Here is a 13,665-nt window from a genome sequence, read left to right on the forward strand (position 1 = left end):
AGGCCTGCCCAGGAGAGGGGTGTGTGGCTGGAGTGGACTGTAGGGGGTCAGGGGGAAAGGAGGGGGCGATCGGGAGATCCGCGGAGCCTCATGGCTGCTGTGGGGGCTCTGGCTTTTCCTCTGAGTGAGGTGAGAGCCATGGGAGGGTGTGGAGCTGGGCAGGGTTTGGTCAGCAGGGCTGACTTTGGTTTTGACAGGATCCTTCTAGCTGCTGCTGGGGCGGAAGCAGGGAGAACAGGAAGGAATAGTCCGGGCAAGAGGCTCTGGGGCAGGACCCCGGCGGCGGCGGGCCTGGCAGAGGTTGGTTAGACTGGATAGCTCGGGAAGGTCAGGCCAGCAGAGCGGGTGCGGCGGCACCGCCAAGGACGCCAGGGCCCAGCCGGGTCTGGTCCAGGCACCTGGAGCCCGAAGTGCCCTTTCCTGGGAGGGGAGGTGGAGAAAGCTGCTGGGGATGCTGGGGGGCTGGGGGGGATGCGGGGAGCACCGGCAGGGAGGAGGCTGGGGGAGAGGGGCCGAAGGGCGCACCGTGAGTGAGAGGCGCGGGGCTCCGTGAGTCCTGGGGGCAATGGGAGGGCGGCAAGTGCAGAGCAAGTGAGCGCAAGGGTCCCGGCAGCCGGCGCGTGGAAGCACGAACGGCTCCGAGCAGCCAGCGGCCCCCAGCGGCCTGGAACCACGGACCCCAGTGCCGTCTGTCGTCCTGGGTCCCAGGGCAGGAAGGGAGCCTGGGGGGCAGCTCCGGGGCGCGGCGCAGGGACGCGAGGCCCCGTGCACGGTCGGGCTGGCTGCCGAGGGGCCTGCGTCCGCGGCTCGGGCCTCCCCCTCCCCCGACGCCGCCGCGGCCCCCCCGCCCCCCTCGCTCCCGGCGCGCCCTCCCTTCCCCCCTCGCCACCTGCGGGGTCGGTCGGCTCGGGCCTTTGTCCCGCCCGCAGCCCCGCCGCCCCGCGTGGCGGCCCCCGAGCAAACACAGCTGAGCGCCGGGGCTCGCGTGCCGCCCCCGCCCCCCAAATCTTCGGGCCGCGGGGCGGAGGCTTAGCGGGGCAGCTGCGGGCCTGCGGGCGGGGCGAGGCTCAGCCGGGCCAGGCGCCCCCTGCCGCCCCCGCCCCCGCCGGCCGCGCCTTTGTCATGCAGATGTCCCGCTGGCGGCCGCGCTCCGCACTCGGCCGAGCGCCCCGGCACCCGCCGCTGACCTGGGGCGGGGGGGGCGTCTCGGCGCCCGGATCTGGCCCAGGCCAGCGGGGAAGACCCGCTTTATCCTCCCGCCGCGGGGACACTGATCCCCTTGATGCTGGGCCACATGCTCAGGTCGCTGGGCTTCTCTGGGCCTGTCTGCTTCCTCGCATTCCAGGCAAAGGAATCTGCGGGCGCTGGGGCCCGAGGCTGGGGAGCAGAGGCCGAAGCTCCCCTGCCGCAGTGTGCGACACATTCAGGGGCAGCACCCCCCACCCGGGGCTCCTGTGTGCACCACCCAGCCAGACCAGCGGACCAGGCCCGCTGCCATCCAGACCTCTGCAGGCACTGTGGGTCCTTGGGACCCCATTGCTGTGCACCCCAGCCTCAGTCTTCCCACCTGTACTTTGAGGGCTGGGACTGGAGGGCAGGGATAACGGGGTGATGCTGTGGCCTCCGAGCTGCAAGGAGGCAGACTGATGCGAGGTGTCAATGCCTGGCACACAGTGACAGAAGCTCAAGTTGGCAGGACTCCCTGCCAGGGAGGCACCACTCCCTGCCCCTCCTGGTAGCTGGTATGGGTCCTTGACTAAGGACACGCCCGCTTTCCCCAGGGCAAAAGATTCACCAAAACAGAGGTGACCAAATGGAAAGTTATTTACTACCTGGTATCAGGAGTCCGGCCTGGGGCTAGACTGGGGAAAAGAAGCATTCCGGTAGCTGGAATCGGGCCTGGAGGGGCTGTTGTCCTGGCATCCTCCCTGGAGGACCCTGTCTCCCCATTATACAGATGAGGAGCCTGAGGCCAGAGAGCAGGGGAACTCGTGGCTTCTCAGCCTTGTCTCTGCCTGCAAAGAATGGAAACCTGGAATTCATACCAGAAGATACAGAAACAACCAACAAGCATAGACAAGCTGCTTGGAGTCCTGGATGTGCAAACAGAGTGACATGGCATAGTTTCCCACCAACCAGGTAAAAAGCAAGAACACGGACAGTGGTGGGGTTGGGGCCCTCTCCCTGCTTCTGCGGTGAGGTCCCGTGGGCACCACGACTGGCACACCATTTGTCAGTAAGAATCAGGCTCAAAATCCTATGGGAGCTTTAGTCCAATGACTGGACTTCCAGGAATTTATCATTGAAAGGAGCCAACAGGACAAGTGGGTGAGCCTGCTTATTTATGGTGGTGAGCCTCTGGAAGTCTCTCTGAGCGCACAGCTCTGCAGGCAGATGGGAGCTTCACTCCCAGCTCGGCCACATGTGACCTTGGACAACTGACTTGTTTCCTCATCTAGAAGATGAGAATGAGAGCCCCACTGATCCCCTCTGCATCAGCCCGCAATAGGCAGGTCCTTCACCTCTGGGCACGTTAAGAGTACACCAGCGGATGGTTCTACACGAAGGAAAATGTGATGAGTTGTTAAGGGTCTTTACAAATGGAGATGAAAAGCAATCTAGGCCTCAGTTTCCCTTTTGAACAAAGAAAAATTGGTGTTGGGGCAGGTCCTAGGCTCTCCCCAATGGCCCTACCCCCTGACCTCTACCTTCCCTCATCCCAGCTCTGATAGCTGACCCAGGCGTCCCCATCCCAGGCAGGAGTGGTTGGTGGGAAGAGAGACTTCACACAACCTTGCCTGTTACAGAGGAGCGCGGGGAGGGGGCAGAGGAACAAGCTATCCACCACCTCCACCCCAGGCCTTGGCCCTCTGGCTCAGGCAAAGGCCAGTGGAAGGTGGGGGTTTATCTCACACACACCTCCAGGGAGGGGCCTTTATGGCCAGATCCAGTTTCTGGCAGGACTGGTTAGTCCAGGTGGCCCTCGATGGATGGCCGAGATAAGGTGTGTGCAGATCGGCTGGGCTGGGCAGGAGACCCAAGCTGGGCAAAGGCTAGCGGGTGGCCCAGGCACAGCCTGCCTCAGAGGCAGGACAGTGTCTGCACCCATCTTGTCGCAGCTGTCACCAGCTTTTGGGGCCCCACCCAGGTGCCCTCTCTGTACCTCCTGCCCCTGACTGCCCGTGAGAGGTGGCCCAGAAAGAGGCGATCCTGGGGTGGAGTAGTACGAGCCTGAGGCTGCCCAGGCAGGCCGTACTGCAGGTAAGAGTTCATGCAGGCACACGATGAGGTTCTAAAGCCAAGAGGCAGCGTTGGCAGGGGTTGCCCGGGTGTGAGGTTGTTCGGGATTCCACATTCAGGTTGCCTCCGTGCCTGTCAGACTCCTGGAAGTCCCCAGGGCCTGGCTGGACCAGCGGGCCCATCATGGGCTTGGTTCTCATGGGCCAACTTCTCCTGTCCTCAGTAGGCCCTACAAATAGCCCCGCTGTGAAACCCTGCTGCTAGTTTGAGTGTCACCTCTTTCCTGCCGGGACTGTGGCCTGTGAATTTCTGGGATCCTCACAGCCTTAGGCTGCAGCTCTGGTTGCCTCATTTCATAGGGAAGAGCCCCCTGTGGGGCCCTCAGTTCCTCGAGACACAGATTTCTCTCATTCTCAGCACCAACCTCAGGAAAGGCAGAGCCTGAGAAATGGGGTGTGTTTGCGTTCATCTCCCTCTCTAAGGAAGGTGGTCCCAGGGAATAGGGGGGTTGGGGGGGAACCAACAAACAGAGGCATTATTGAACCACGATTTCTAATGGGCCATCTGAGGAACCTCGAGGAAAGTAATGAAAACTGTCCATCCCCCCCAACCCAAGAGGGGCCAAAGGGGACACATGGCTGGAGGCTTCCAGCCCGATGCTTGCAGGTGGCCCAGGAGCCTCTGTGCTTCTGAGTTCCTGTAGCTGAGAGCCAAGCAGGTCCCGCAGGTGGTCCTCATGCTGGGGCATCAGCCTGCACCCTCGCAAGGCTGGTCGGACAGCAGGGAATGGTCACCGCAGCACTGTGGCTGGGATGTGCCTGGGCAGGAGCCCTGGAGGTGGGCCGCAGAAGTTCCAGTACAGTCCATGGTTCAAAAGAGTGTCTTAGTAGAAAATTTGAGGCTCAGGGGTGCGTGGGTGGCTTAGTCCGTTAAGCATGCGCTTTTGGCTCAGGTCATGATCCCCAGGGTCCTGGGATCAAGCCCCACATGGGGATCCCTGCTCAGTGGGGAGCCTACTTCTCCCTCTCCACTGCTTGTGCTGTCTCACGCACTCTCTAAAATAAATAAATAAAATATTTTTAAAAAAGAAAAAGAACAAAAATGAGGCCCAGTAAGGCCATCATTGAAAAGACAGCTGCAGTTCCCAGAGGAGGGGGCACACCGCACCTTGAGGGGTCGCTTGGGGAAGCACTGGGGCAGTGGTGACTGGGGAGCCTTTCCTGTGGCTTCCTCAAGAGAGGACAGGTAAGCCAGGTAAGCACGCTTGGAGGTGGCTGGTTTGAATCACTTTAGCAGTGTCTGGAGCCTAGGGCAGTCCTGAGTTGTCTGGGACCTGGCCGGTGATAGGGCGGGGGCGGGGCTAGGGGCCCCTCTGTGAGAGCTCACTGGAGGTGGCCGGGCTGTGGGCTCTGGATTGGCTGGGTTTTTTTTATTTATTTATTTATTTATTTATTTATTTATTTATTTATTTATTTATTTGATGAGAGAGAGAGAGAGAGACAGCACAAGGAGGTGAAGCAGCAGAGAGGGAAAAACAGGCTGGGACTTGGGGCTCAATTCCAGGACCCTGGGATCAGGACCAACCTTCAAGCTTCCTGCAGCTTAACCAGCTGAGCCACCCAGGCGCCCTGGATTGGCTGGTTTGCATTTGAAAAGCACACGGCGGTGGGAGTGGGGCAGTGGTTTAATCTCTAGCTCTCTAGGAATTGGCCAATTCTGGGACAGAAACCCAAAGCCCCCCTGCGCCCCTTAGCCCTCCTCAGCTCCATTTGTAATCCCTGTTAAGTCCAGTGTGTCCCAGAGTCTAATTCAAGGTAGTAGCCGGCCTTGATCCCTGTCGGATTTTAATACAGGGAACAGTATAATGAGCCGTGGTCCCTCCTGCTGGGCTTGGTCCTGAGGCTGCAATTGGTATCCACCATCTCTTCCCACCTGTTCTGGATCCTCTCAGCTGCCGCCAGCACTTCTGTGGCTCTAGGTTGCCCTGGCTCTTCACCAGGGGTGTGAGACCTCGGTTGCTTCCCCCTGTCCAGCCATGTTCCTGCCCCCAGTCCTTGTCACTGGGTACAGCTGGACAAGCAGAAGCCCCAGAGGATTCTGAGCTCTGGAGGTACTCCTCCCTGCCCCTCTGTGGGACGGCAGCGGTCTTCCCCATCTTCTCACAGAGGCCGGAGTTGATTATCCTCACCAGTAAGTTCCTCCCAGCCATGACCACAGCTGCAAGTGCACCCGAAAGTTGTCAAGTCCCCTCATCCCATCCCAAACCAGGACCTCCGTCTGGCTGACACCAGGATTGTGGGGCAGGAAGTAGGGGTTCTGCAAGAGGGCATGATGGCCGGAAAGAAGGGCCCTCCTCCCTCTGCCCCTGCTTGTGCTCCAGTGACAGGGCCCTATGCCACCTGTCGTCTAGTCTCCATGCTTTCTTGCGTGGCAGAGGACAAGCCTCCAGCCCTCAGGATGTCCGAGACTGGCACTGGAGCTAAGCCTTCAGTGGGCCATTCCTCTTAGGCGGGCTGCTACTGAGTGATGTGAGCTAGGACGTGACCAATGGACCTGTGGTTATGTTCTGTTGTCACCTTCTGGTAAATGGTCCCTGGTCTGAAACAGTGTTGTGCAGGACACCAGGGTTCCTTGAGAGAACGAAGCTCTAATAACCTAAAGTATCTGTCACATGTAGTGACCTAGGTTCTCTTCTGTGCTTCCAGAATAGTCCTAATGATGTACTGTCCTTGAGTCCATTGAGTCAGTAATCATTTGAATCATTTCCTGTGTGCTTGGTGCAGATGGGAAAGTGACTGAGAAGCCACCTGCCCTGGCTGAAGAAATAGGGCCATCAGACCCATGTAATGACACCGCCCCTAGGCGGCGGTGCTAGTGGAGGCACTGCAGCCCGGAGGCCACCGGAGAGGGCCTTGGTTCCAGTAAAGATAAGTTGCTGGCCTCTCCAGGGTGGAAAGGATCAGTGTGACCAACTTTCCATCAGGTTGCTGGCCAGTCTCTTGAAGAGGTGACCCCATCAAGAACTCAGCGTTGGTCTCTGCTGCTGGAAGGTGGGGACCTGCCACAGCCATGGTGCCATACTGGGGCACACGCGCCGAGTCAGCCCTGCCGCGTGGCTGCAGTGTTCATAGATTCATCGTGCAAGTGCTCGAGTGGCCCCGAGGCAAGTCAGTCTTCACCTCTCTGTTCCAGGCTGGACGCACACTCACCGTGCCCACCCAGTAACTGACTCCCCAGACCTCCTTGTCTCGGGTCTTCCCTTCTCCCAAGCGAGGGGCTGACCAGCCAGGCTACCGACTGCTGCCCAGTGTCCCCCTCGCGGCGCTGCCCCAGGACCATGTCTCTCCACCAGTCTCTTAGGGATGCTCCAAGAGGACTTTAGGGTGTCGGAGGTCCATATGTGGTTACAGATCTATCTGTGAGCCGAGCCTCCTCCCCCAGTTGACCCAAGGAACCCCTGCCCCGGAGCTACAGGCGGGCAGAAGAAGAGGCATCAGAACAGAGAGGTGGGAATGCGGGAGGCCAGCCCGCCTTGTTGCGGCCTGTGCACAGACGTGCTCAGCGCGATCCGGAGTGCTCCCGTCTATCACGTGGTGGATTGCTGCTGGACCCGGCCACCTTATGATTACTGGATCTGATGGTGGCCATGTCCAGTCACACGGTCACATGATGCCCCATCACCAGACGCTGAGGCCCTGCAGGGTCCCTGTAGCATTCCAGAAGCTCGGCTCCTGAAATAGTTTTGCTGCGGCACTCGGAGCATTCGCATAGCAACCTCTTTCCAGGGCTGGCCAGCAGCTCCACCTGGGGCCGTGTCTACCACCATCAGATCTGCAGATCATATGACTGTGGAGCAGCTTGACCACAGTCTGAATCTTCTGGAGAGACTTCTCTTGCTCCGGGCCCCACCCACGCAGTCACCTGATGGGTGGGTTGGGACAGCATTCCCACGTGTGATGTTTGCCGCATCCTGGGGCCCTCTGAGTGCTGGGGCTTCTTTCCTCATGGCTGGAGATGGGAAGGGTAAGAGCCTGTCCTCGCCCCCCAAAAGAGAGTTCCCAGCATGCCCCAGGCATGGAGACCCTTCAAACTTTCACTGATAGGGCAAGCCTCACGTGCCTCAGTAGGATAACAAGGTGCTTGCACAACCTGCCCCAGGTCCGAGTACCATGACGTCATCAGTAGAGTAGACCAGCATGACAATTGGCACATATCCAGACCAGCAGTTCCTTCAGTGGCATGTCAAGCTTTTTTTCTCTTGGATTAAATCCAAGTGAAACTAAAGGCAATCCTTTAACCCTGTTAAACTGCCAGCATAATATGGTCCATTTCTATACTAGTGACCGAGCTCCATATTTGTGAGCCTCTCTGGGAGGTGTCTGGAATTACGCTCCTTCCAAAGTTGATGACGATTGCTTTGAGTGGTGGGAGTTGGGAATGATTATTTAATTTTGCTTTTAAATTTTCTGTCACTTACATTTTAAAAGAAGTATGTTAAATTTTTATTAAGTAACATTTTAAAAATTCAGCAAACACTGCTAAATGCATCATGTGAGCCTCAGCGCTACAGTCAGGTGTATTTAGGTGGAGCCAGCTTTGACCGCAGAGACTGACACCAAGAGAGCAAGGAAGGATGTCCCAGAACGGGGGTAGTGGTGAACTTGGCCATGTTCCGGGCCCAGCTTTATACCAAGGAGGCATGATTGGGTAAAGGGGGGCATTGGGACAGTCTCAGCCTTCTAGGAGCTGGGATGTAGGGAACTGGCCTAGGTCCCAAGGAAGGGCAACATCTGGCCAAGCAGCCTGAAAGTGGGAAAAAGCTCCAGTGACAATGAAGCAGACTCTGTGGGCAGGAGGAATGAAAACAGCCACAGCAAACATTTATAAGGCCCTAAGTGTATGCAGTGTCCTAAACGCTTTATCCATATTAGCTCATTACATTTTCCAAACAACCCAGAAGGAAACGTCCATGACTATTCCCATTTTACAGTTGAAGAAACTGACTCGAGAGACAATTTAATAACTTGCCTGAAGGAAGCTGAGGTAGGAGCGTGACTCTAGAGATGGGCCAGCATGAACACACTCTAGCGTTTATTTATTTTTTTCAACAAATATTTCCATGTGCCCAGTGCTGTTTCTGCTATTGAAAAAAATAGAAGTTAGTAAATGCATACCCCCATCCACCCACATATCCCTGCCATGAAAGATGTTCCAGTCTAGTGGAAGAGATACATAGTCAACATGTAAGTCCACAAGCATATTGTCACAAACAATACTTGCCAGGAAGCAAGGGTATACAGGAAACTAGACCTGGCTGGGGCGGGGGGGGGGGGGCAAGGGAGGGGAGATATTTTTGTTCTAAAATATCTAGAACCCTAAAGAATATATAGAATTTGGGGTTTAATGAACATTCTGTGCAGAGGGAACACCATGTGCAAGGGCCCTGTGGTGAGCAAAAAATAAGTTCGTTAGAGACTCCAGAAGGGGTGCAAAACAGCTAGAAAATGTGAGCAAGAGGGAGTCTGGTGGGAGATGGGAACAAAGACTCATGCAGGAACTCCATTTCTTAGAACCTCATAGGTCAGGATAAAGAGTTTAGATTTTATGCTAAATGCATTGGGAAGCTATTAGAAGGTTTTTTTTTTTTTAAGATTTTATTTATTTATTCGTGAAAGACACACACAGAGAGAGTGAGAGAGAGAAGCAGAGACACAGGCAGAGGGAGAAGCAGGCTCCCTGCAGGGGAACCCGATATGGGACTCGATCCCGGTACTCCAGGATCATGCCCTGGGCCGAAGGCAGATGTTCAACCGCTGAGCCACCCAGGCGTTTTAAAAAACTGGAGGTTTTAAGCAAGGCAATCACATGGTCTGATTTACCTTTTCATGGGACACTTTGGTCCTATAGGAAATCAAGAGGCAAAGGAGAAGCAAAAAGACCCATTAAGAGGCTATCATAGTAAAACAAGTGAGAAATAATGGTTGCCTGGCCCACAGTGATGAAAAGGGAGGTGAGAGGCTGCCCCTCCTTGGAGCAGACTTCCTGGAAGTCCCCCACACTTCTTCTCATATCCCACTGACAGGGGAGCCTGGGAATTGTGACCTTTCTTCCATGTGACCTTGTGCCCGCTGAAGAATCTGGCACCCTGTTTCTAAGGAGGAAAGGGGGACGGGTATTGAGGCAGGCTTCTAGCGCTGTGCCCCTGTGATGTTAGAATCAACGGTGGTGATAATGCTGGGGGAGATGGTAGTTGTGGAGGGCAGTCATAGGTGATGGTGGAGGTGGGGGTGGTAACAATGTCTGTGGTGGGCATGGTGGTGTTCATGATGATGGGGCAATGATGGGGAAGATGGGGGTCCAGGTGAGGGTGGTGATTGTGAGGTGTTTGTTAAGGTGGTAGTGGTGGAGGTGATGGCAATGTCTGTGGTGATGGGGATGGCCATGCTGGCACTGAGTAGGTGACAGTGGTGGTGGTGGTGGTGGTTGATGCTTGTGGGGACAAGGATGGTGGTGGTGTTTAATGATGTCGTATTGGTAGAGGTGGTGGTTGTGATAGCACTGACGGTGTTTGCATTGGTGACAGCCCTTGTGCCGGTGGTGATGGTGATGTATCTGGTAGTGGTCAGGATTTTGCCGACACTGGTGATGATGACTACAGTGGTGACGGAGATAGTGGTGGTGGTAGAGTGATGCCAACAGTGCTAATGATGACTTTAATTTTCAATTCTCTTTCATGCCAGAGCCAAGGATTGGATTGGTCTTCTCCTGGCCCCGTGACTCCATTCTGACTAGTATTCATTCTCTGCATGCAAAAACAGACCCCCAAAGTTCAGGCTTCCCATTTGAGAGCCAAACTATCCACTCCCCTCCACTACCACCATGATGTTGCATCTCCTGAGCTCCTCCTCATTCACTGAAGAATTTGGAACCTGGATCCCAAGCTGTCCTGTCTTCCTGGAGGATTTTAATATCCACTTGGACAGTCTGTCCCATATCTGGGCTTTTGGTTCCTTGATCCTTTCAACTTGAAAGACTTTATCCTGTTGGGCTCTTAGACACTTCTCTGGATCACTCATTCAAACAGAGCACTATTTCCTTTCTGCCCCAGCATCTTTTATAACAATCATGTTATTAGATGTCTATTGCTAATAAAAGAAAATCACCCCAGAAACTGGCAGCTTCAAGCCACAAGAAATATGTATTATTTCATACAGTTTCTGTGGGTCAGGAGCCCAGGGGCTTAGCTGGGTGGTTCTGACCTACCATCTCTCCCAAGGTTACAATCAAGATGTTGACTCTTGTCACCTGAAAGCTCGACTGGGGATGAGGCATCTGTGGCCAAGTTGGCTCACTCACCTGGCTGCAAGTTTATGCTGGCTCATGGAGTTACTTGAGTGTCCTCAGGACATGACAGCTGGCTTCCTCCAGAGTGAGTGGCCCAAGAGCAGAAGATGGAAGCCACCATATCTGTCATGACCTCCCATCAGAAGTCATGCTCTGTTATTTCCGGAATATCCTATTAGTTCCATGTGTCGGCCTATTCAGTGTGGGAAGGGACCACACAGAGGTTTGAATACCATGAGGCCATCTTGAATATTGGCTCCCCCCACTGTCTACCTTCTTGCCTGCTCCAGAGCAACCAAGCCCAGAAATATCCATCTTCCCTTTCTGCTGTTGCAGTAGAGGAACTGTCCCTTCCACCTAAGGCCAATCTATCCCCTGGGCCTTGGGCCCAGTCCCCTCTCCTTTCCAAGGATGATTGCAATTATCAATGATCAGTGCAATGGAATTACAGTATCAACCAGCCCTTGCGCTGGCCTTCCTCCTCCTCCCCATGACCATACACTCCTGTTTCATGCAACTATATTCTTCCCAGCAAAGTTGAAGCATTTTCAGGCCTCCATTATTTTTCCATTGCCTTCCTGAACCCCCTACGGTAGGGACAGTGCATTCAGATATACTCCTTTTTATCCTTTACACTGTAGACTCCTTTGTGACCTCTAAATATAATGTCCCAAACATAGGAGCCAGGGCTCATTGGATATATGTCTGACTGCAGGTCAAGGCAGAAAATGTTCAAGATGAGCCTTGGGTGTCTAGCATGCGGAATGCAAGAGGAGTGATCGAAATCTGTGGAGTTGTGAAGACGGGACTCAGGAGCTAACTTGCAGAGGTTCCCACACTGGTCAGAGGTGGCACAATTTGAACATCAAAAAAGTCTGCAATAGACTGAAATACAGCACAGATGCTAAAAATCCATTTGCATAGAAGGGTAGATAAAAAAATTTATTGGTCAACATTGGGTGTTCTAGGTACAAACTTATTATTCCAAAAAATATTTCAATTAAGGAAAAAGCAATCATCTATCTTCTATTTCTTCTCTGAACTATTTCTCAGAATAATCAGTTCTCTTTGGGAAAATTCTAGCTAGGATATGATAGTATATCACCACTTTGCAATCCTCTAATAGTGAAATTAAGCATGATGATCAGTGGTTACCTAAATTATTTTTTTTAAGATTTTATTTATTTATTCATGAGAGACACACACAGAGAGAGAGAGAGAGAGAGAGAGAGAGAGAGAGACGCAGAGACACAGGCAGAGGGAGAAACAGGCTTCATGCAGGGAACCCAATCTGGGACTCAATCCTGGGACTCCAGGATCACACCCTGGGCTGAAGGCAGGTGCTAAACCGCTGAGCCACCCAGGGATCCCTGGTTACCAAAATTATTAATGAAAAGCATATGGGGTGCTTTATAGTGGATTGGCCAATCTGAGAACTTCCAAACCATTAGTCAATCTTAATATCACAAAAAGGAAGTGATCAGATATTAGGTATGTTTTGGAGTAGTAGGTTAGGAAGGACACAACACTATGCAGCATAAAACTCCAAAAACTCTTGCTTGAATCTGAGCAAGCCTCTAGACCTATCTCAAGCCCCTAGAATTACAGGAAACATAGGGTTCAGAGGAACATGTTAACACCACAGGGGTGCAACTAGCAAACTACAAAATAGGGCATCCTATAGTCAGTTTCCAGGGACAGCCTGGGTGGCTCAGTATTTGAGCGTCTGCCTTTGGCTCAGGGCATAATCCCAGGAGTCCCGGGCTGGAGTCCCACATTGGGCTCCCCACAGGGAGCCTAGCCTGCTTCTCCCTCTGCCTGTGTCTCTGCCTCTCTGTCTGTGTCTCTCATGAACAAATAAATAAAATCTTTTAAAACAAAACAAAACAAACAAAAAGAAAAAAAAAAACGTTGCTCCATCAAATGAAGTGAAAGGGAAAACACAGGGAAGGGGAATTTGCAGACTTAAGAGCTTAAAAGAGGTATCAGTCAAATGCAGTGCGTGGATCTTGTCTGAAAGCTGTTTTGAACAAATCAAAAGGAATTAGAGAAATTTGAATACTAACTAGATGTTTGATGATGATATTAAGATTTATTGCTTTTTAGGTGTGATAAAGTTATCATGGTTATGTTTTTAAATTCCTTATCGTATCTTTATGGATGAAATAATATGATATCAGGGATTTGCTTCAAAATAGCCTAAGGTTGGAGGAGTGGTTGAGGATATAGATGAAATTAAGATTGGCCATATGCTGATAACTGTTGAAGCTGGGTGGTGGTCATCCGGAGATCCGTGGCAGTGCTTTCTCCAATTCTACACATGCCTGGCAGCCTTCATAATAAATATTTTAAAGATTTTATTTATTTATTTTTAAAGATTTTATTCATTTCTTCATGAGAGGCACAGAGAGAGAGAGAGAGAGAGAGAGAGAGACAGAAATATAGGCAGAGGGAGAAGCAGGCTCCCTGCAAGAAGCCCAATGCGGGACTCAATCCCAGGACCCCAGGATCACACCCTGAGCTAAAGGCAGATGCTCAACCACTGAGCCACCCAGGCGTCCCATTTATTTATGTATTTATTTATTTATTTATTTATTTATTTATTTATTTATTTAAGAGTGTGTGTGTATGTGTGTATGGGCACACATGCGCGCATGACGACAGAGAGAGTGCATGCATGAGCAGGAGAGGGGCGGGGAGGGGCAGTGGTGGCAGTAGTGGCATAGTGCTGGCAGCAGTGTTGGTGGTGGCTGAGGGCATGGTGGTGCTACGGCGGTGTTGGTAATAATGGTGCCCACCCTCCTCCACATGCACTTGGCCAACAGGCCCTTGGGCAGGTTCACGCGAGGCTGGAGCACCGTCAGAGCTGATCGCTCCAGTGGCAACAACCCAGAGAGAGCACCCCTCTAGCTGGGAGCTGCCTGGGCTCCTGGCCTTCCCACAGGTGTTGGGATTTCTGGCTCCTTTGACCTAGCCTGTACCCCCTCAGTAGTGTGCCCCTCCCCTTAACTGCCGTCAGCCATGACTGGTTTCTGTCTCTTGTAACCAGTTAGCTCTAATGGAACAGAAGGGAATAGAATG

The 13,665-nt window shown here is 53.2% G+C and overlaps 1 long non-coding RNA gene across 2 annotated transcripts; it reads left to right on the forward strand.

Moving 5' to 3' along the window:
* Positions 1-193: 193 nt before the first annotated feature.
* On the forward strand, positions 194-12,907 carry LOC112660608 (uncharacterized). 2 transcript variants are annotated; one of them, XR_004807194.2, is made up of 4 exons: positions 194-300; positions 1,958-2,139; positions 6,224-7,263; positions 9,981-12,907. It is a non-coding gene; the product is annotated as an uncharacterized LOC112660608 (long non-coding RNA). The 2 variants fall into 2 exon arrangements; XR_004807193.2 differs by lacking the exon at positions 6,224-7,263.
* The last annotated feature ends 758 nt before the right edge of the window (positions 12,908-13,665 follow it).

The sequence above is a fragment of the Canis lupus genome, chromosome 20 (genome assembly GCF_003254725.2).
Source record: "Canis lupus dingo isolate Sandy chromosome 20, ASM325472v2, whole genome shotgun sequence".
In the NCBI taxonomy this organism is placed as follows: Eukaryota; Metazoa; Chordata; class Mammalia; order Carnivora; family Canidae; genus Canis; species Canis lupus.